General features: G+C 42.1%; 1 protein-coding gene across 2 annotated transcripts in view; it reads left to right on the forward strand.

The window, feature by feature from the left end:
* The window catches only part of PRKG1 (protein kinase cGMP-dependent 1), a 1414086-nt gene that overhangs the window by 252588 nt on the left and 1137571 nt on the right, over nucleotides 1-23927 (forward strand). The gene's annotated exons all lie outside the window — the stretch shown is intronic.

Raw genomic sequence — 23927 nt, forward strand, 5'->3', positions numbered from 1 at the left:
GTGACTGCATTGGTTTTCTTTTCTTTTTTTTTAACTTTATTTTCAACCAGTTGGGTGATATTTCACAAAAACTGGTGCACACAGAATCTGGTGCAGCTGTAAATAGTAACAAATCCGCTTTCAAATTCAGCTTGTTCAATTAAGCTTTAGCAATAAAACCTGGAAGCTGATTGGTTGCTATACACAGCTGCACCAGATTTAGTAAATCGCTCCCTTTCTGATTTAGGGTGGATACAATCCTTCTATTCTGTCAATGGAGGAGCAAGATACCCAGCCTTGGACAGAAGCAATGACAACCCAAAACAAACAAAAAGTGACATACATGACAAATTAAAGCCTAACTCCAGCTAACACACTTTTTATTTCCATTTTAGGATAAAGCTTCATAAATTTAGGCTGGCCAGTGTAAGCACCCCTGCCAGCATTAAATGGTTTGTCTTGAAACTTCTAATTACCACTTTTTCTGGGAAGCTAGGTTTTATAAAGAAAAAAAAAAAAAAACAATCAACAGAAATACTGGCAGGATCAACAGGTGAGAATAAAAAAAAAGTAAAAAAACGAATTAAACCACCACATCTAGGGAAATTATAAGTTTCAATATCTAAAAATGTTGTTTTGGGGTTTAAGGCCCTGGTAGTCCCTTAGGCTGCTTTCACACTGGGGCGGTATTCAGGCGTTACAGCGCTAAAAATAGCGCCTGTGTAACGCCTGAAAAAAACCGGCCCCTTTAACTCCAGTGTGAAAGCCGGAGGGCTTTCACACTGGAGCGATGCGCTGGCAGGACGGTGAAAAAAGTCCTGCTAGCTGCATCTTTGCAGCGGTGAAGGAGCGGTGTATTCACCGCTCCTAAGCCGCTCCTACCCATTGAAATCAATGGGACACCGCGGCAATACCGCCGGCAAAGCGCCGCTGCAGCGGCGCTTTGCGGGCGGGTTTAACCCCTTTTCGGCCGCTAGCAGGGGTTAAAACCACCCCGCTAGCGCCCGCAGACCACCGCTAAAACGACGGTAAAGCGCCGCTAAAAATAGCGGCACTTTACCGCCGACGCCGCTCCCGCTGCAGTGTGAAAGCAGCCTTATGGAGAATGGTTTTGGATATATTGCCCATTGCAAACAGGTGGGAATTCTGCAAGCAAGACTCTAGAACAGGGATCTGCAATTAGCAGACCTCCAGCTGTTGCAGAACTACAAATCCCATGAGGCATAGCAAGACTCTGACAGCCACAAGCATGACACCCAGAGGCAGAGGCATGATGGGACTTGTAGTTTTGCAACAGCTGGAGGTCCGCTAATTTCAGATCCCTGCAAGAAGTTTGAGTGATGTTCAGCTTTACAACCCTGTTTTCGAAGAATGCATTTGCTTTCAAAGTTTTCAGAGTTTAAGTAAGGACGTTTGTTTCCAAAGTTTCTGTAAGGATTTACACTAGATATATACAACCTATATAAGTAAGTATATACTGTATATATACTTTTATGAACCTTTAAATGATGCTGTAAAGCCAAGACATCAAAGACAATTAGTTAATCCACAGCTCCCCCATGGCTTGATTATTCAAAACATCAAGAGCCGTGTTCCCAAATCATCCCAAACAGACTGTTTTCATCTCCACACACATAATATATGGAGATGAGTCAGAGCGGAGTGAAGAACGATTCACTGCGTTGATTTTTTACATGCCTCTTATTTACATATTCCCTTTATTCTGATTACCGTAATCAGTTCTGTTTCCCTTTGAGCTTGATGTATTTGGACTAACTTTAAAATAAACATTATTATTCAATGTACCAAAACAGAGTACTATCATGATCAGCAAAAACTAAAGCGGTCTCCAGATCGTAATAAAAGAAAGTATTTTGCACCCAAAGCTACTGGGTCTGGGTGGTCCCTATAGGCGGGTTTCTCAACATTCACAAATAATACAGAGATGGCAGCAAATAAAAGGCTACAGTGCCTGTGGTTTAAACATTTCCTTAACAATAGACTCAGTGTTCCCACTTTGGCTACAAAGTTTCTTTGTACAGATGGAAAGTTTACAAATAACCGTTTGATATTATTATTTTTTAAATAAGTTGAATCAGTAGACATAGGGGATTTTTACTAAAACTGGAGCACTCAAAATCAGGTGCAGCTGTGCATGGCAGCCAATCAGCTTCTAACTTCAGCTTGTTCAATTAGGCTTTGACAATAAAACCTGGAAGCTGATTGGTTTCTATGCAGAGCTGCACCAGATTTATAACTTTCCAGTTTTAGTAAAATGTTGTATTACAAGCTCCAGCGGTTAGGCATGGTGTGTTCTTTCTTAGGGCTGGTTCACACTGGGATCACACAGGAAAGTGTCATGCATTCTGTACAATTCCTGTTCATTTTTATGCGGTGAGATTTTGGAGCCCATTCATTTGAATGGGCTGAAATTGCACTGGGATGCAGAGGAGGTGATGTATGTAAGTACTTTTAAAAAACACTCTGCAATAAATTGCATTGTACTGCTGTACCATGTGATTTTGTGCTCACAAATGTACTGCATTGGGGCGCTGGTCAGTGGCAGCCCGTGCATAAGGGGCGCATGGGCGCCGCCCTCCCATCTATGCGTCCAGCCCCCTAATCAACATGTGGGCGCCGGACGTATGGATTCCAATGGGTTTTTTTTTTTAGAAGCACATGCTTAGAGCCTGAGGCTCTAATTGGCTTCAAAAAAGGGTGGAGTTGGTGCGCAGAGCACTGTGTCCCGATCCCACCCAGTTGTGTGACGATAGCAAATTAATATTCGCTATATTGGCTACTGTCTTCCTGATTCTCCTTCCGGACAATCAGGAAGCAGCTCCTGAGACCCAATTTGCCAGGGAGTCTCTGAACCCACTTCCTGTTCGGGTGGGAGAAGCAATGGCCATGGAGTGAGGTCCCCAGGAGGGATGGCTCACCACACCACACCACAGACACATCCAGCACTCCCCGGCCCAGAGATCAGAGTGTCATCCCGGGCATTTGCCTCCTAAAGTAAAGGGGCCTTCCACCTTCCCGTCTGTTCATCTCCCACACGGGGGGGGGGGGGGGGGTCGGTGTTGCTGGTGTTTCCCGCCTTCAAGTCTTTCTCCCGTGGAAGGAGGGGAGGGGTGGAACTGGTGCTGGTAAAAATACATGGGCACCCGCAGAGATTGCGAAGGCAGTGCGTTTTGAGACTGGTGCGGGAAATATGCACAAAACACGCCTTATCTGGTGTGAACCGCCTTAAAGGTCTACAATTGCTTTTTCATTTTTTTTTTTACATTTTTTTAACCTCTTTTCGCTAGCATATTATATGTGACCTCTCAGCATTTAAAGGATAAGTTCACCTTTGGGAACATGTTCCATTCTACCTGTTTTTAGGGTGGAACATGTAACATGTTCCCAATCCTGCAGCCACTGCCCGACCCCCACACTCCCTGTGGCAGCAGAATAGGGAGAAGTTCCTCATACCAGCTGTCACAATTTGAATTAAGGGCAACCGTGCGGGGCTCCGTCATTCATGAACTACTTGTAGTCAGCTTGTAGTTCTCAATGAACTACCACGGTGTTGTGGAGTGCCGTGGTAGTTCATTGATTCTTCCTGTCAGTGATGTAGATATGGGTTTAGATATGGGATGTATGGGCACACAGATACACAGAAAGATCTGCAGGAAGCCTGCATGGCACCAGCAATGGTTCATTGCACATTTTTTTACCTGTAAAAAAATGCGCATTCGTTTTTATTTTTTTAAAATCAACTTATCCTTTAACGACTGCGCCATAGCCGAATGATGGCTACAGCGCAGCTCGATAACTCTGGGAGGGCGTACATTGATGTCCTCCCAGAATCTTGCTCGGGCACACTCCCTGGGGCGTACACCTGGGAATATCCATGAGTGCTGGGTCTAGAGGACCCGGCACATCATGGATCATGGTAAATGGCGGCTGACACCGGCCGTTTACCATGCGATCGCTCCGCCAAATGACGGAGTGATCACTTGTAAACAAACCGGCGTCACGTCCAGTTCCTCTCTCGCCTCTCTGTACCGGTAAAGTGCGAGGGGAGAGATCGAGTGCTGCTGCGCTGTGGGCGCGATGTCTAGTGTCCACAGCGCTGATATGTGCCCATTCCTGCACCCAGCCATCCATACTCATCCAGCCATCCCTAATCCGCAATACTCATCCATGCTCATCCATCCATCCATACTCAGCAATACTCATCCATCCATCCATGCTCAGCCATCCCATCCATACCCAGCAATACCCAGCCGTACCCAACCATCCCAGCCATACTCAGGCATACTTAGCCATACCCAGCCGTACTCAGCCATCCCATCCATACTCAGCCGTACCCAGCAGTACTCAGTTGTACCCAGCCATACTCATTAATGCTCAGTCATCCCATTCATACTCTGCCATCCCCATCCCCATTCATGCTCATCCATGCCACTAGAGTGCCTCACAAATGTGTAATAGGTAGTCAAATTAGATTTGAAATTTCTGCCCCTAGAACACCCAATGGTGCTCCCTGCATTTTTGGCCTCTCTATGTGGCCAGGCTGTGTAAAAGTCTCCCATATGTGGTATCGCCGTACTCAGGAGAAGTAGGAGAATCTATTTTGGGGTGTAATTTTTGGTATGTAAATGCAATGTGTTAGAAATATTGTATAAATGGACAACTTTGTGTAAAAAAAAAAAAAAAGAATAAAAAAAAAAAAAAAAAAAAGCGTTTTATTTTCTTTACACATTTTCCAAAAACTTGTAGAAAAAAATTACATGTTCAAAAGACTCATTGTGCCTCATAGATTATACGTTGGGTTGTTTTCTTTCCAAAATGGGGTAATTTTTGGGGCATTTCTATTGTCCTGGTGCTCCAGGGCCTTCAGAAGTGTAAGAGGTAGTCAAGAAATTATATGTGTAATTTATGCTCCAAGAACGTCTGATGGGGGAACGCCGTGCTCCAAGAACGCCTCAGGAGGAGTAGTAGATTGTGTTTTGGGGTGTAATTTGTGCTATGCATGTTGTGTGTGAGAAATAATCTGCTAATAGAACAATTTTGTGAAAAAAGAAAACAAATCTTGATTTTGCAATGAATTATGGAAAAAAATTACAGCTTAAAAAAAACTCGCCATGCCTTTTACTAAATATCTTGGAATGTCTACTTTCCAAAAAGGGGTTATTTGGGGGGATTTGTACTTTCCTGGCTTGTTAGGGCCGGTTCACACAGCGAGGCGAGGCGTCTCCGACTTGCCTTGCTGCGACCTGCGGGGACCTCAGCGGCGACTTGCAGAGGACTTCTGTATAGAAGTCAATGCAAGTCGCCCCCGAAGTCGCCCCGAAGTAGTACAGGAACCTTTTTTCTGAGTCGGAGCGACTCGAGTCGCTCCTCTCAGAACGGTTCCATTGTACAGAACGGGGGCAACTTGCGGGAGCGAGGCGAGGCGAGCCGTGTCGCCTCGCATCGCCTCGCTGTGTGAACCGGCCCTTAGGGTCTCAAGAACTGAGATAGGCTGTCAGTACATCAGGTGTGATCAATGTTCAGAGATTGGCACCATAGCTTGTGGACTCTCTAACTTTCACAAAGACCAAATAATTTACACCAATTTGGGTTATTTTTACCAAAGATATGTAGCAGTATAAATGTTGGCCAAAAGTCATAAATAAAAATTACTAATTTGCTAAATTTTATAACAGAAACAAAGAAAAATTTAATTTTTACAGAATTTTAGGGCTTTTTCCTTTGTAGCGCAAAAAACAAAAAAACCCAGAGGTGATTAAATACCACCAAAAAAGCTCCATTTGTGTGAAAAAAAGGACAAAAAATTCATATAGGTACAATGTTGCATGACTGAGTAATTGTCATTCAAAATGTGAGAGCACCGAAAGCTGAAAATTGGTCAGGTTAGGAAGGAGGTTTAAGTGCCCAGTGGGTAAGTGGTTAATGCAGAGGGGCCACATATATGTAAACACACTTTTTTACAGACAGGGACTGGAAAACTCACGATTCTTACTTACGATTGGGAGCTTTCCGATCATGTGACCACTGTTATAGCCAATAACAGCGGTCACATGATGCCCACCTCCGCCTCCTGGCATTTGCAAGTACATTTTCCCCAGAGCTTAATGAATCTGGTGAAATTAATTTTTGGGAGGAATCACAAGTAAATAAAAAAAAAATCAGCATTTTCGTTTGCACGTGATTAGATGAAAGGCAGCAGAGCCTAATCTCATTCACTAAACTCGGGGGAAATTTCCAATGCAGATTGCAACTTCCCATGTAAATTTAACAGTATATTTGCCTTTAATAAGTCAACCCCATAGTGTGTTATAGGAATAATCACATCCTGTGAAGTGACGGCTTACTGGGAAACTGTCAGGAGACACTGAATAATGTAGTAATAACAAATTAACTTTGGGTCAATTTACTGAAAAGCATCAGTTTTATGTCAGAAAAAAATGTACTGCTTGAAATATGCAATTAGGTTACAAATAACTGAAAATTTGACACTAACCCAATATCCGGTTGGGAGTCTAAAGTGAAAACAAGATATCTGATCTGTTTTAAAAAATCTGCTTTTTCGCTAGTCAGCCCCATGTCACACATCATGTATAATACATCCAAGCACTGGATAATCAGTTGAGTAAGATTCTTTGGGTTAACCAAGGACACGTGCTAGTAGCTTGTGGTTTTTAAGTATTTCTTCGACTGTAACTATGACTGTTATTATAAAGGCATTTTAAACATGGATTTTACTAGATGGGAATTCTAAAATGAACTCTAAAGACATCTAAGATCTCCATCCACCATTTAGTATAGGAGAATACTCTATAAATACACATGCAGTCACCTCCTACTTGCTAATTTCCCATTTCATGTCTTCACACTATTAAAATTCACACTTTGATCTATTAGAAGGAACACATGGCATTCTGAAAATAGGAGCATTTGCTATCAGTATGCTGTCAACAGCAAACTGGAGAATCACTTCCCAGCATATTAACAGGTAGCAGGCTGCAGGCTTTAGCTCAGTGTGCAAGCAGAAGATACCTGCATTGATCTCAAAAGACTCATTTTCAATAATTACGACAAACTGCAGTATCAAAACCTCAGTATTGTCAGGCAGCGGATAGAACAAACCTGTACACGCTGAAATTTGGGGCTTCCATCATTTGATACAATGCACTTCATCAGTTTTCTATATACTCAGCCACTGCTGAATGCAGTTTATGTAATCACAGCGTGGGTTAGCTGAATACATTCTCCAGAGAGGGTGATAAAATCCTTTAGAATTAAGCTTGAACAGCAGGGACAGTTTATACAATCCATGGGGATTGCCAATGTCAATCACTGAAACAATGTTAAGCACATTCACTTTCTCTTATGCCTTTATCAGTTTTGGCAGTGCTTTAAAAAAGACCTAGAGCAGTTCCTGGATATATTGCATAAACATTTGACTTCATCATTTCAGTATTGGTGGTAGAGCAACTTAGAGAAGAGTATGCGTGCAACGCATATATACAATTTGTGATGCATGATGAATGAAGTGCATTATACATGTCATACATTAATATATGTAAAAAAAAGAAGTTTGCCTTGTATTTACATTAGCACTAAATATTAACATTCAGTGTAAGTACCTGCGCTGTCAGAGTTAATATTGCTAAATCCTCTATGCTTTCCATCATTTTGCAGCAATCTGTCTATACTCTTTATATTATGCAGGAAGACATTCCCATTTTATGGAATAATTGTATGGTTTGCAATCCCTTAGTGGGAATAGTGGTCGAAAACAATATATATTCTCTTATTGTTGCTGTTAGCTGCTTCTAAGGCATGACCATATTTTGCTCTGTCTAGCAATGGAGGTTATGCCTGGTTCCCTAGCAACAGGAGGGTAACATCGGAATGTTGTGCTGTCAGGCATGGAACAATGATATTCCTATACAGGGCTCCACTCTATTCTATGCCAGGTCTATCTTTCCCCTATCAGCTGTTTTGTGTCTCCTTTTTGAATCATCCGTCTGCTTTTTGTTCCACGGTTTGTGTCAGACGAACCTTGTGTTCTATTCTACTGCCCTTTCATTCTGCTTTAATCTTCCCAGCCACATCAGCTTTTCACAGTTCTATTATACGCTGTTTGATTACCTGTACGTGATACTGTATTCCTATGGATCCTTCTCCCTTCATAACAGGTCACACTTGCCATTTTCTACTCTAGTAGGTACTTTTCTTTTTCTGCTATTAAAGCATAACTTCACCTTTTATAAGTTTGATAATGTAAGCAATATACAGGCATACCCAACTTTTAAGTACACATTGGGGTTTATTTACTAAAGCTGTAAAGTGCAAAATCAGGCTCACTTCTGCAAAGAAGCCAATCAGCTTCCAGGTTCAATTACCAAAGCTTAATTGAACAAGCTGGCGTTAGAAGCTCATTGGTTTCTATGCAGACGTGAGCCTGATTTTGCACTTTCCAGCTTTAGTAACTAAACCCCATTGTGTACTTAAAAGTGGGGTATGCCTATAAGACATTTATTAAATAGTTTTCATTACAGTGTAATGTGCTAGGAAAAGGCCCCTAAATGACCCGTTCTGTCCAATGACCAATGTTGAAATATTTCTTGTTGCAAAGGAACTCAAGAAATGTTTGAAGACTGTTAATAGCCACAATCAACTGGATCATACTGGAAGAACCCGTTCAGGCAAAATGTAACCATTTCCAGCAGCCTATCCCAACCTTTTGATCATGAAAAAGGAACCCTTGAAAAAGCTTTCGGGTCTCAGGAAGCCCCCTCTAAAAAAAATGTATCTACTGCTCATGATACGTCCACCCGATGAGCAGGTTTTAAATAAAAGAATAAAGAATGAGATGTACCCAACCACCCCGTCACCTTGTACGCTTTATACAACTGATTTATCTTCAGTAATAATCTAAATACAAAATATATTAAAAAGTGTGCTGAGTACTTTCTTTCATTGTCAATTTAAGGTCTGGGTCACATTGCTGTGATGTGGAAACCCTGTGAATCCACTGCGGGTTCCCGCATTGCATGTCTCCCTGTGCACTGCTGGAAATGTCAATTAAAAGTTAATGACACCCCCAAATCAGTTTGAATATTGCAGTGCGATTTACGAACACAGACAGAAATCGGATTCGATTCTGCTACGGACCAAAAAAAGGGTCCTGTGCGAGTTTGGTCCAAATGCGATGCAAATTCAGGCATACTATCTGTATGGCTGAATTTGCATCGCACGGACATTGCATGTGATTTGCACGGCAGTGCAGTGTGAATCCCATGCGATCTCGCACCACACAGCAGTGTGAACTGGCCCGTAGGCTCAGTTCACACCTATGCATTTTTAGTGCTTTTTGCATTTTGCAGATTTGCACTACAGTCCAATTAACATGGTTTCCTATTTGACACGTTCTGTAGTGCAAATGTGTAAAATGCAAAAAGCACTAAAAATGCATAGGTGTGAATCGAGTCTTAGGCAAGAGATCAATCTGCCATCGCTGTCTCTTAAAGTGTTACTAAACCCTGGACACTGCATGCACTATAATTGGTCTTCCACAGTACACAGAACATGGAAATGCAATAGTTTTAGTAAATACAAACTAAATACCTTTTCTCATCAGTAGTTAGAGCAGTCTTGTGACTTTTACATGCAGAAAGTGTCCTGGCTGAGATTCAGAGGACCCACAGAACCCCAATGGACCCCAAGGCAAAACTGTTAACCACTAAGTCACCATGCTGCCTGCTTCCCACTTGAGTAGATGTAAAGCATCTGCTGCTTTGGTTAACTTCACCTTTCATGACCTTTATACAAGTGTATGCACAGCATATGACTGAATCAAATACTGCAGTTTCTTAACTACTGTGGAGTTAGGATTTTCACTTTTTCCCACTGAAGTGTGCCACAGTTTACATCACATTCCTTTTAAAGGTACTCAATTGTGCTAGTAACCTCTAATGTTGATACATGTGTTTCTTTATATTTAAAAAAGTACCCCTTTCAGTGGTCCAATGCCCTTTAATCCATTTATAGAACAACATTTTGCTACCTCGTTTTGGGAATTAATGCTAAAAATGTCTTTGGGATGGTATTTAACCCCTGCCAAATTGGCACTTTAAAAGGTCAAATGTCTCCTTTTTGCTGGAGGAATTGTGTTCATATAGGGGACATATTCCATACCCTATGGGAACACTGAGTCCTACACCCATACTGGCAGAAGACTTTTGTGATCTTATCCTAAGTGGCACACTGCCACATTCTCTCTTCCCCTAGCCTGACACTACTGAATTTTAGATATAGCATCTATTGATCCAGCCACCAGACACTCTGTTACACATATCCTACTGGCAGCCAGACTCAGACTTGTGAGACTATGGAAGAACCCCTGCCCTCTCACTATATCAGATGCCCTAGATCCAGTCCACAAGCGCTGTTCTTATGAACATATGATGGCTTCCACCAACGTTCTATACAGAAAAAAAACGTTTAAACTCTGGTAACCCTGGTTGCAGTGGTTCAGAGCCAACCGATACACACTACCACCTTGATGTACTGTATATGTAGTGTACTAGTATACCCTAGAGATCTGATATAACTTCTCCCCCTGTCCATTACCAAAACCCCATACTGTTACTTTTGTGATCACCTGATGGCCTTTCACTGCAAATCATCCTACCTTTCATCCTACCTTTTGATTTCCTAGCATTCCTGGACTACACATCTGAAATATTGTTAATGTTGGGATATCTATCCCGCTACTTTATTTTTTATATGCTTGTCCTTAGTTACTTTTGAAAAACTTTCAATAAAAACAATGAAAAGGAATGAATTGCCATTAAGATATATCAAATCTTCACATAATTTTTTGGGGAGGTAAAAATAACCCCTATGAAATGATTCAGGCAAAGTTTTAGGGAAACAGCAGAAAGCTTCTGGTTTCATTATTTTACCAAAAGTTCCTCCCTTGTAATCATGCTAACATAAAATGTTTGACTTTTTTTCTTTCTCAGTTTAATAGAGAGCTGTATGGTATAGACCACTAATGATCTTCGGAAAATGGCAGTTGCCTGGCTATCTCTGGCCTGAAGTAGATAAAAGTTAGCAATGCTGATCTGCTTGTTCTGGGTCAGTAATTCAAATATTGGAGCTTTGAATCAGTATAAGAACCAGACATATAGCATTTTGAAATGGGAAGTTCAGCAGTGCAAACCTACTCACGATTAGAAGATTAAATTAAAGATCAAAAGTGTTCTGCAGTTGTTTGTTTTTGTAACAATTATACATATACCTTCAAGTCTCTATATATTTTCTGCTGTGCCAAAGCAGAGTGACATTGATTCATGAATATCATTTTCTTTTATGAGCTCAATAATAGGATTGAGTGACTCACAAGGGCCCACAGAACCATAAACTGCAAATGCCAGGTTAAGCAGGTTTTTTTTCTGTATTATATCCCTTAGATTCTTCTTGTTTGTCAGCATCATTTGTCTCTTTCCTAAACATATCAATACATTTCCAGTGTGCAAAATATTTAAAGGAATCTGTAATGTTCTTTTGCCATTAACACTACGCTGGTTTACATATATTGCTTGCCAGTTGAAAGGAAGAGAACTTCCCTTCATATTTCTCTGAAGGTTTCTCTGCACAAAAACTGAGAAGTTAATTTGATATGTATTGGAAGCTGTCTATTAATACATGAAACAAAACGTAATAAATAAAATATATTGAAGTATGGCTATAAAAAGTAATGGTCTCTAAACTTAATCTTTTGGAGCTTCAGCATGATTGCAGGGGAAAATTCGATTTCGATAAGTACCAATATATGAGAGTAACACTTCAGTAAATAAGCAATTGTCCTTTCACAACATTATATAGAGTTATTATGGCTCATTTATTGGCAAAGGTTAGGCTGTTCTGATCTAATTGTTAGACACATTACACATGTGTAGGAAACACACAGCTGTCCCACCTGCTTGTTATCTATTGCATTGATTCAGGCATGATGGGAAATCCTAAAGCATAATAGCCACAACTACCTATGTATAGATGGTCATTGGCAGGGCTATTGAATGGTTTGATTGGACATGTATATACAAAGCTGTTAAAGTAGAATTAAACACACTGATACTCACTTCCCCTAATGATGCAACGTCTACGAGCCCCTCACTGGCACTGACGTGTTCTTTAAGACTTCCTCTGGGTTTGGGGCCAACGGCCATCTTGATTGGCGGGGCTTAGATAACATAACTACAGCAATGTACACTGTGCAGCTTAGCGTACATTCTAAAACATCTGGCGAGGGGGTTAGTAAGAAGCCTCAATTACAGAAAAGACATGGAATTCATAAAGACTGGTACAGACAGATTTTATGAAAGTATCTTGCAAGCAAAATCTGTCTCAGTACATCAAAAGAAAGTTGGTCTTCATTAGTTCCCCTTTTGTAAGATACCAACTGTCGGTATTTTATTTTGAATTTGGTGCAGGTGTTGCGTCACAACATAGACAAAGCAAATTTAGTAGTGGAGCAAATTTAAATTACCTCAATTTGTCAGAACCAAAACTGTTGCATATGGTTTTTAAATTGGGCGAAACACATTAACTAGAGCAATTAATGCCAGAAAAGTGGCATAACATCTTTATTGAATCTACCCTAGTATGTCTCTTCTCCAGTAAGAAATTCTTCTTGGTTGACTAAAGTGTTAAGTCACACTTTAACAGTTTTCCAAGGTGTGCCAACATTGCCTTTTCCAACCCATAAAAAAAGCTTTGTAGTCTCCTGCATAAAAGTACAAAGGAAAGTACATCTGTAATGTATCTATAGAGGCTTGGAGTCTGTGAAGCAATGTAAATGCATTACTCACGCTTTGTGATATTTTTGCACTTAAAGTCTATGGATGGATTGTGGTGTCATGGACAGCTTCAGGTTTTGATATGCTTTGTGGCAGCTGTAGTGTTAGCAACATTCATGCCTGCCAGAGAATAAAGAACACAATTAGCCAGTGAACTCAGAATTGTCATGTAATGCATTTCTGTATAACCCTATTTGGTTGGTAGTTCAGGTGGGATTTTAAACAGAATGTTCCAAAACCAGCAGCATTCCTTTGAAAGCCATTTTTATACTGTAAGGCTAAGTTTAGACGTGTGCGGTTGGGGTGTGGGGGGGGGGGGGTCAAAAAAATGGTTGAGCTGGGATTTTAGCATCCACCACTCAGTTGCCCCCTCCTTTGCTGCAATGGCAGTGGACAGGGGTGTTTACATGCCTTGATTCTGGTTTGCAAAAACATGTTGAAAACGGGGAGTACAGCAAGCCTGCCAATTGGGACCCATTCAAGTGAACAGGGAAATGCTGCAAACACCGCAACACAAAGTGCATTGCATGCAATTCCAATGCATTTGTCAGCAAACATGTGGTTAAAACAGTTGTTGAGGAGGTGTCACATCACCTCCTTGCTGCCTGCCAATCGCCTCTGAAAAGCAGTCTTAACATGCATCCTTCATCAGAGGAATGGCTGTATTAGACGCACGTCGAAATCAAGTCTTACTATAGAACTTATTTCTCTTTTCATGTATGCTTGCAATGCAGGATCTTGTTGTTTATATGTAACTGGGATTTCTGTTGTTCTGTGTTCCCTTGGCTACTGCTGTTTGAGACATTGGATATCAGTTTTACCTGAGAACTATTTTTTGTATTTGATAGGTATCACCAGCAGCGTTTAGGACTTCATTGGTATTGGAAAATGCCTTACAGGTGTATAGGTTACAATATAAAATTAAATTAAGCATACTTTTAGAATCAGTTAGCCAATACAGTATATTAACAAAACTTCCAAAAAGTTCCTAAAGAGTTCTCATTCTCAATAAGAATAAGCTGGCTGCTGAGGAAAGTTTGGTCATTGTGAAAAGTGTCAAACTGTTGAACGTTAAGGAGCAATAGGCTAAGGTAGCATAAAGGATAAGCAGCACATCACAAGCTATAGAGCGCGGTCTATAAAAATACATACTTCTTGACAGTGCTGTCTATTCATTGATTTGACCTGCAGTGCAGAACAGTGAAAATAAAAAAATATAACAGCTTAATAACAAACGCATGACTGGTGCAAGTTATAGGAATTATTAAAGAAAATCCATGCAGGGAATATAATGAGAAGATATGTGAGCTACCATTGCTGACCTTTACTGCTGCAATGCTAGTTACCTGGCTGTCTTGCCAATATAGTAGCTTCAATGCTTTGAGTTCAGCAAAGTTGCAGATCAATACTTTTAACTTCTGTATGACCTCATTGGCTGTATGCTTCAATGACTCAGAAAGTACTAAAGCCATAGACAGCTAGGCTACCAAACTAGAATTTTCAGAATGAGGTCAGCAATAGCATAAATATTTCTGTCGGTTCAGGTCCTAAATATTTCTGTCCTGGTCCTGAATAGGGAATATTATATTAAAGTGGATGTAAACCATCAGATATACCCAGGGAACAGCCTTGATGATACACAGAGATGAAACAAATCTCTCTACGTACGTTTTACCTGTATATCTTCTGTCTTCAGCTTTATATACTGTTTAGAAAGTTCAGACCATGTCATTAGATTTTCTCTTCCTGTTCAACACTGTAGTCAAGTCTGGGCATACAGCCAAGACAGCTGATTGGAGAAAAGACACACAACCCCTCTCCTCATAGGTAGAGACTTTCAGAGTGATTGTTGAATAGTGAAAAATTATTTAAAACCTCGCTCCAAAATGCCTAATTTGTGATGCAATCAAGTGGTATTAATAATTACTTTAGTGCTAATATAAACCATTAAGCAAAAAGATAGTGACAGCTGCTGACCCTCGTGCTAGACAAACCTTCTAGTTAAATGTGAAAAAAATTGTTTAATGAGGGGCGCTGAAAATTGAACACTAATAATACCTAGCCGTTAGAACTATGGCTAAGTATGCATGCAAATTTTATTTTTTTAAAACAAAATGCGATATGAAAAATTGACCTATAATCACCAAACGCATCTACACAAAAAACCCAACATGAAAATAGTGCTATTAAACATAAAAGTCCAATCATAAATAAAGTCCAAAAAATGCAATAAGGTACATAAAATCTGTGCAAAGAGAAAAGATTTTATATATATATATATATATAAAATGTCCTCTGTGCAGATTCCAATCCGAGCTGTTTGTGATCATGCACAGAAATTACTTCCACTGTGCAGATGAAACCACCTTCACCAACTGTAACACACACCCAAATGTGCTCAAAGTATGGCTGTCTCCTTACCAGCAGCTGTTGACCTTAATGGTTAGAAAAAGGTCAAATGCGCTTTCTGCAAGTGTTACTTGCTATCTCAACCTAGCATTGTCCCATGCAGAGTTTATGCACCTCTTCTCCACCAGTATATGCCAGCTGGGGTATTTATGCAAAGAAATCAGCCAGCAACATAGTGTAATCCCATTTTAATAAAACATATAAAAACAAGATGCCAAATGGGCGCTTACTTTTGATGGTGCCAGCACTGGGGCTAACGAGCGAGTACAATAATGGAGAAACCACTCTGTATCTGTATTCTGCTACAGCGTGCGTTCCAGCACTGGCAGCCAGAGGGGCCCGGAAGAAGAAAGATAGACGTGTGTAACCAGGCACACCTCGACGTACGTTTTGAGTCCCGTCCTCAGCGCCCCTCATTACACAGTTTTTTTCACTGATTGTTGAATAGTTCAGGGCTCTGCTAATCTATAGCAGCCTCCCCAACACAAAACTCAGACTGCTTTTATCATATGTGATGGAGAACTTGTCAGGAGTAATCAGGCTGATAACAGAAGAATGGAGCAGGAGACAGCTGCGGGACATAGTGCTTTGAAGAGTGATAACAAAACACTGCAGATATAAGCGCCCAGCTTAAATTTAATGAATCGGGTTTACATCCACTTTAAAGTAAATTGCCATTTTGTTATCCCTCGTATTTCATTCCTTGTTGTCCCAAAATGTTATATTTTCTTTCACTTCAATTTTTGATTATAATGGTACACAGGACAAATAGGGTGAATCTTCCTAACAGGCACCCAGACAGCAAAAGAAACAGGTGTTCTAAACCTCTCCACTCTATCCACAACTAAAAAAACTTCTGTCTTTACTTAGACATTAAGTTGGCCCTGTGGCAACACCCGCTTCAACAAACTTCAACTGAAAAAGCCAGGTGAAAAATTGGCAGCCGGAACAGTGATTTTTTTTATTCGTCCAAATGTAGTCATTGTTCAGGTGTTATGACAGCTTGAATACAATAGCCGGCAACAGATATTGTACCATCCATGTTGTTAAATGAGAAGTGCAGTTTTTTTTTTTTTAGGAATCATACTTTACTTGGTGGATGCAATGCTGCATCTGTCCCCCGCCGACTCCAAGACTGAGAACCGAGAGATCAAACACCACTGATCACTCTGCTCTTAGAGCTTTGTGAGCAGAGAGCTGGTGACTGTCAGTCACCTCTGTCTGCTCTGTCCCCCCCCCCCCCTTCGAGCACTGTGCTACAGAGGGGCAGGAGCGACTGGCTCAACCTCTCAGTGAGGCGGGTGCCAGTCCACGGTTGTGGGCAGATCCCGACCATAATGTTGCGATCTTTCCCCAACCTGGACTGGCTCTGTGACGTCAGCCAACAGCAGGCTTCAGCCCGCTGTCTGCTGAAAACGAGTCACAGGTGTGCAGAACGAACTGCACTCCTGTGATCCACAGGAAATGTACAGCCAAACAAGCTTTGGGTGTACTTCTCCTTTAAGTGTAGATGGAGAACTCTATGGGGGTTGATTTACTAAAGGCAAAGTGCAGTTGCTCCAGAGTTTAGTAAATCAGCAGAAGCTCTGCTGACTTCCATCAACCAATCATGTGCAAAGAAAAAAAAATAAAAACAGCATTTTTGTTTGCACATGATTGGTTGATGGAAGTCAGCAGAGATTCTGCTCATTTACTAAACTCTGGAGCAACTGCACTTTGCCTTTAGTAAATCATTGTTTCAGTATTTTTTTTTTCAAAATTAACCTTTATCTCATTTACTAAGTTCTGGAGCGACTATATTTGCAAAGCGCACAATCTAATTGCCTTTAGTAAATGAAGTCCTATGTGTGTAGGATTAGCCTAAAGCCCCATACACACGATCAGATTTTCTGCTGATTTTTGTCTTCAGGTTTACCAAAACCATGTAGTAGAAGGGCCTGCCTGATTACACACACATTGAAACTCCTAAGGTTTGACCTCATATTATATGGTTTTGGTAAATCTGAAGGAAAAAGTCAGCAGAAAATCTGATAGTGTGTACGGGGCTTTAGGCTAGAAGCACACAAGCAATTTTTAGTAGGGCAATAGTGTAACTAAAATCACAGGTAGTAAAGATAGATTGCTATGTACAGTATATCATACAAATGGTGCTCTAAAGAGTGAGGCACACAAATACTATGTACTGTAGTAACAATTATTTGCACATCTTTGGAACATTGTGCGATCATTAGCATTTGATTGCTACTCTATAGGGAGCTATTTGTTTCATTTGCATAGCAACAGATAGATATTACTAACAATTAATCACTAGCTATTTTAGCAGCACAATCATCCTACTGCAAATCACCAGGTCCTTTCTTGGCAGGCCATTTCTATTTTTTTTTATTTTATTAATACAAGTGACAGATAATCTTCTAATGCAACAATCTATTTATTTAAATTTTTTAAATATTTTAACTTCCTAATTCAACTTTTTACAGTTCATGGAAGATCCTGTAACATTCCTGAGAATGAAAAGTAATGTCTTGAAATTGATAAATGGAAATGATCTGGGAATAAGTAGATTGTAAGCTCTAACGAGCAGGGCCCTCTGATCCCTCCTGTATTGATTTGTATTGTAAGTTTACTGTCTGCCCTCATATTGTAAAGCGCTGCGCAAACTGTTGGCGCTATATAAATCCTGAATAATAATAATAATAAGTATGAAAAACAATGAATGTTGTATTTGATATCTTCCAGCTGTGTCCGCTGACCTGACTTGTTTGCCTTGCTGTACTTGCTCTAAGCCCTTGCTGTTCCCCTTTGTACTCTTCAGATGATCTTGGCTCAAGAAAACAAAGTTTAGGGGCAGCGTTAAGAGTTTGCAGGCATGATCTATGTTGTGTCCCATTCTTCTTTATCTTTCTGTTTGTCTTCCATCCAGCAGTGTAAGGTTATTCTCAGGCTTCTGGTCTAGCTGGGAGCTCCTCTGTGGTATGTCTCCTGGGAGCTCAAACTCGGCTATAGCAATATTTTAGCCTTTTAAGGCAAATGGCTGGAGTTGAGCTTTGCAGTGGGAGGCTGTAGCGAATTAGCAACACCCAGTAAAAGAAACAGAATAGTCATATTCATCTTCTGCCCCAACACATCACTTAAGCACAGTGCAAATATTTCCTTGTCATTTCAAAACTTCAGTAATGAAGTCAGTTGCATATTTGGGAATCCGTGTGGGGGAGTGTGGAAAAAAAAAAAAACGAGAGACAACGTGCTGAATGTTAAAGCAAAGTTTCTGCTCCTTATCTGGGCCAAACAAAATGATTTCAGTGTTGGAAAACAAGAGAGTTGCAAACACATCTCCCTGCCAACTTATCAGTCTTTTCACAGTGGCTGTGAGCCCATTGATAAATGGCTAGACGTTACTAATTGTTTCCAACAGTTGGTTTTAGATTAATAGCTTCTCCGGGCTACAGTTAGCCCAATTTTGTAACTTTCAATGACCAATTATATATTTTATATAATTTCACTGATATGAATATTTTGATGTACATAAGCTTCTTATAATCAGTTTCAGCGCCAAAGACTTTTTTATTTTTTTATTTTTTTCCCCTGGCTTATGGAAATATATTTAGCAAACAGCAAACAAAGGGAAACTGACATGGTTACAATGTTTAGAGGAAAGAACATATTAATTAAAAGAAGTTAAATATAAAAGGAAATGTGTTTCTTGATAAGGTTGCATGCTTAGCAGTATATTGTTATCGCTGAAAGCATTAATATAATGCAAACATGATTATTCCTTTACTAATAAATAGGAAAAAAAATGTAGTGAATATTTATTAACAAATTTAATTATTCCACTAGTGCCAAAACATAGAACATTGATGGCAGATTGTAGCAATATTCTCTTTGGGGGAAATTGTATTATAATATTTTGTACTTGAAGGGGGTTTCCACTGTAACTGGGAAATGCTCCTGTGTTAAAGCGGGATTCCACCCTAAAGTGGAAGCTCCGCTGATCGGATCCCCCCCCCCCTCCGGTGTCACAATTGACACCTTTCAGGGGGGAGGGGGGTGGAGATACCTCTCAAAGACAGGTATTTTCACCCACTTCCGGGCATAGACTCCAGTGGGAGTCTACGCCATTTCCTGCCCTGCCGCGCTGTCTGCTGGGACACACACGGGTCCCAGTGACAGCGCGGAGATTTCCTATTGCGCGGCGCGGCTCGCGCATGCGCAGTAGGGAACCGGGAAGTGAAGCCGATTCGCTTCACTTCCTGATTCCCTCACCTAGAATGATGACTGCAGCAGCCGAGAGCCGAGCGATCGATCGGCCTCGGCATCGCTGGAACCCGGGACAGGTGAGTGTCCATTTATTAAAAGTCAGCAGCTGTAGTATTTATAGCTGCTGGCTTTTAATATTTTTTTTTTGGTGGAATCCCTCTTTAAGTAAAATCTACGTAATCTTTCACTTACACGTTGTTGTAGCCAACATCACAATCCTAAATATTGTTAATCCTATAGAGAGTTCAGTGACAACAGTCTAGTTGTGTAGGGGGGCAGGACATCTGCTCTTGAAGTCATTGCCCCAGCTTGGTTGATGCACATGGTCTACTGGATTTTTTTTAGCATGGGGCATCCCAGGTTACCCAATGCTTTACTTGTGAGGGGACATCCTGAGAGCCACCCAGCCTGGCCTGACCCTGACCAGAACCCCAGTGTCCGCCTCTCACCTGCTTCTGTCTAACCCACAGTGACCCATTCTATGCATGAAGGTAAGAAACCTTCTGTGTGCAGTTACCCCCCCCCCCCATACATATCTGAGCCCCCTCTCGATCCAGCAATGTCCACGAGAGCCTTGCCTCTCCAGGAACTCGCACTCCTAATTGGCAGCAGCGGGAGCCACTGGCTCCTACTGCTGTCAATCACAGCCAGTGAACCAATCCAGAGATGACTCGGGTGCCCTCATAGCAAGCTGCTTGCTGTGGGGGCACCCAGCAGGAGGGAGGGGCCAGAAGTGCTAACATGGGGCCCATGAAGAGGAGAATCCGGGCTGCTCTGTGCAAAATCACTGCACACGGCAGGTATGACATGTTTGTTATTTTTTTTAAATAAAAAGCAAGACTTTAATTTCACTTTAAACCCAAAAACAAAATTGTATTGTACTGTATTTCATCAGTTCTTAAATGTGGTGGCTGAATTTGTTTTCTTTTTTGGGCTTTCTTTCCTTTATTTACACCCAGTTTTCCACCCACCACACTTCCTGTCTTAGTGCCTCTCCACTATGGATGGAGGAACAATGGAGACACTTTTGGACAGCAGAATCTGTTGTCAATCTGGAAACAGGGTAATGCTAGATGCATTAGTAGATTTATATTTGGATGAATTTCGCTATCAACTTAAAGCTGTACTCCAGATAAAAAAATTTCAGCAGTTACTTGCTTTGTGCACTGGTCCAAATCATTTGGTATAGGGGGGATTATGGAGTGAGGTTGTTTTTCAGGCGTTGGGCTTGACCCCTTAGTTCCAGTGAAGGGAAAGCTTAAGGCGTCAGCATACCAAGACGTTTTGGACAATTTGCTTCCAACTTTGTGGGAACAGTTTGGGGATGGCCCCTTCCTGTTCAAACATGACTGTGCACCAGTGCCCAAAGCAAGGTCAATAAAGACATGGATGAGCGAGTTTGGGGTGGAGGAGCTTGACTGGCCTGCACAGAGTCCTGACCTCAACTCGATAGAACATGTTTGGGATGAATTAGCGCAAAGGCTGTGAGCCAGGCCTCCTCGTCCACATCAGTACCTGACTTCGCAAATGCGCTTCTGAAAGAATGGTCAAACATTCCCATAGACACACTCCCAAACCTTGTGGACAACCTTTCCAGAAGAGTTGAAGCTGTTATAGCTGCAAAGGGTGAGCCAACTTAACAACTTGAGATCTGCGCTATAGCCGAATGACGGCTACAGCGCGGACCTCCTTTGCCGGGACTACGTCTATTGACGTTGTCCCTTGCACGAGCGGCCTGCGCGCCCCCCTGAGGGGCGCGAGCGGCGCGCTCTGTGATCGGCGAGTCTATGAGACTCGCCTGATCACTGATCCGAGCAAGGGGTCGATCCCAACCCCTTATCACGTGATCAGCTGTCAGCCAATGACAGCTGATCATGTGATGCAACGGAGCCGGTAATCGGCTATTATTCCTCCTCGCGCTGACAGCGCGAGGAGAAAAAAAAAGAGCCGATCACCGGCGGCCGTGATCGGGACATCAGTCCCGATCACGGCCAGCCCTGCCAGTGCCCACCTGCCCCCTGCCAGTGCCACCTTAATAAAACATAAGTGCCCCCCGTCAGTGCCACCCAGCAGTGCCCACAGTGCCACCCAGCAGTGCCACCCACAGTGCCCACAATCTGCCTCAACGGTGGTGCACCCCAGTGCCACATATCCGTGCCCATCAGTGTCATCTACCAGTGTCCATCAGTGCCCAGCAGTGCCCAGCAGTGCCACCTATCAGAGCCACCTATCAGTGCCACCTATCAGTGCCCATCAGTCCCATCTATCAGTGGTACCTATCAGTGCCCCTTAGTGCCACCCATCCGTGCCACCCATCCGTGCCACCCATCCGTGCCCATCTTTGCCCATCAGTGCCGCCTTATCTGTGCCCATCAGTACTGCCTTATCTGTGCCTATCGGTGCCACCTTATCTGTGCCTATTAGTGCTGCCTTAACTATGCCTATCAGTGCCCACCAGTGCAGCCTATCAGTGCCCACCAGTGCAGCCTATCAGTGCCGCCTCATCAGCGCACTTCAATGAAGGAGAAAAATGACCTGTTTGCAAAATTTTATAACAAACTATTAAACATGATTTTTTTTTTGCATCTTTTTTTGTTTGTTTAGCAAAAAATAAAACTCCCAGCTGTAATTAAATACCACCAAAAGAAAGCTCTATTTGTGGGAAAAAAATGATAAAAATTGCCCAGTAAGCAAGTGGTTAATATTGAACCCTACAGACTAAGACTGGGATGCCATTAAAGTTCATGTGCATGTAAGGCTGCTTTCACACTGGGGCGGTATTCAGGCGTTACAGCTCTAAAAATAGCGCCTGTGTAGCGCCTGAAAAAAACCGGCCCCTTTCCCTCCAGTGTGAAAGCTGGAGGGCTTTCACACTGGAGCGATGCGCTGGCAGGACGGTGAAAAAAGTCCTGCTAGCCGCATCTTTGGAGCGGTGAAGGAGCGGTGTATTCACCGCTCCTATACCGCTCCTACCCATTGAAATCAATGGGACACCGCGGCAATACCGCCGGCAAAGCGTCGCTGCAGCGGCGCTTTGCGGGCGGGTTTAACCCTTTTTCGGCCGCTAGCGGGGGTTAAAACCACCCCGCTAGCGCTCGCAGACCGCCGCTAAAACGACGGTAAAGTGCCGCTAAAAATAGCGGCGCTTTATCGCCGACGCCGCTCCCACCCCAGTGTGAAAGCAGCCTAAAGGCAGGTGTCACAATACTTTTGGTAATAAAGTGTATATATCACAGTTTGTAGACTTTATAATTTTCACATTGACTAAATAATATACATTGATTTGGGCTATTTCCACCAAGAAATGTAGCAGTATACATTTTGGCCTAAATTTACAAAGATTATAAATTGTATTTATTTGCAAAATATTATAACAGAAACACATTAATAAGAAAAACTGCCACATCATGGGGAATAAATGTACATTGCCACATCTCATATTAGTATGCAAATCTAAAATATTTTTTTCCCAAAAAGCAAGGGACTTTAAGGCCCCTTTCACACTGAGGCCTTTTTTCAGGCGCTACAGCGCTAAAAATAGCGCCTGAAAAAAACTGGCCCGTTTCACTCCAGTGTGAAAGCTGGAGGGCTTTCACACTGGAGCGGTGCGCTAGCAGGATGTGAAAAAAGTCCTACTAGCCTCATCTTTGGAGCTGTGAAGGAGTGGTATATTCACCGCTCCTACCCATTGAAATCAATGGGGCAGCGCCACTATACCGCTGGCAAAGCGCTGCTGCTTCTGCTCTTTGCGGGCGAAGTGGCGCAATACTGCTGCTAAAACAACGGTAAAGCGGCGCTAGAAATAGCGCCACTTTACTGCTGACGCCCCTCCCGCCCCAGTGTGAAAGGGGCCTAAAGCGGTAGTTTTTTTCCTACAGCTGTAAGGGAGCAGGCATAATGAGCTAGTATGTACCGCATACTATCTCATTATGAAATACTTACCTTAGAACGAGGCGCCACAGTATGTCACCCGATCCACACAGAGGGAGCTGACATTTTCCCCTGGTGTGTCTTCCGGGTATCGCAACTCCGGCGCTGTGAGTGGCTGGAGTCGCAATGTCGTCACTCCCATGCATGCGCGCGGGAGACTTCTTTTCGGCAAGGTTCGGCGTCTGCCGGGCTTTCAGCCGAGAATACCCGGAGCGCATGCGCCACTGAAGTCAGCGGCTCATTGCAAAGGGAATATCTCCTAAACCATACTATCATTCTTATTATTCCTTATTATAGGCTTACCTGTAGGTAAAATTTAAAAAATTGACTATACTACCACTTTAACCTCCCTGGCGGTATGATTAGTTCTGGTTTTAGGTGCTGAAAGCGGTACAATTATTTTGCATGGAAATTTGCCGTTTTATATTGTAGTCCTGTAATTTTCTTAGGAATAACTCTCTTAAATCTGTTCAAACAAGTCTA

This window comes from Lithobates pipiens, unplaced genomic scaffold (genome assembly GCF_037356315.1).
Source record: "Lithobates pipiens isolate NorthernLeopardFrog02 unplaced genomic scaffold, aLitPip1_a1.2 Scaffold_25, whole genome shotgun sequence".
NCBI lineage: Eukaryota > Metazoa > Chordata > Amphibia > Anura > Ranidae > Lithobates > Lithobates pipiens.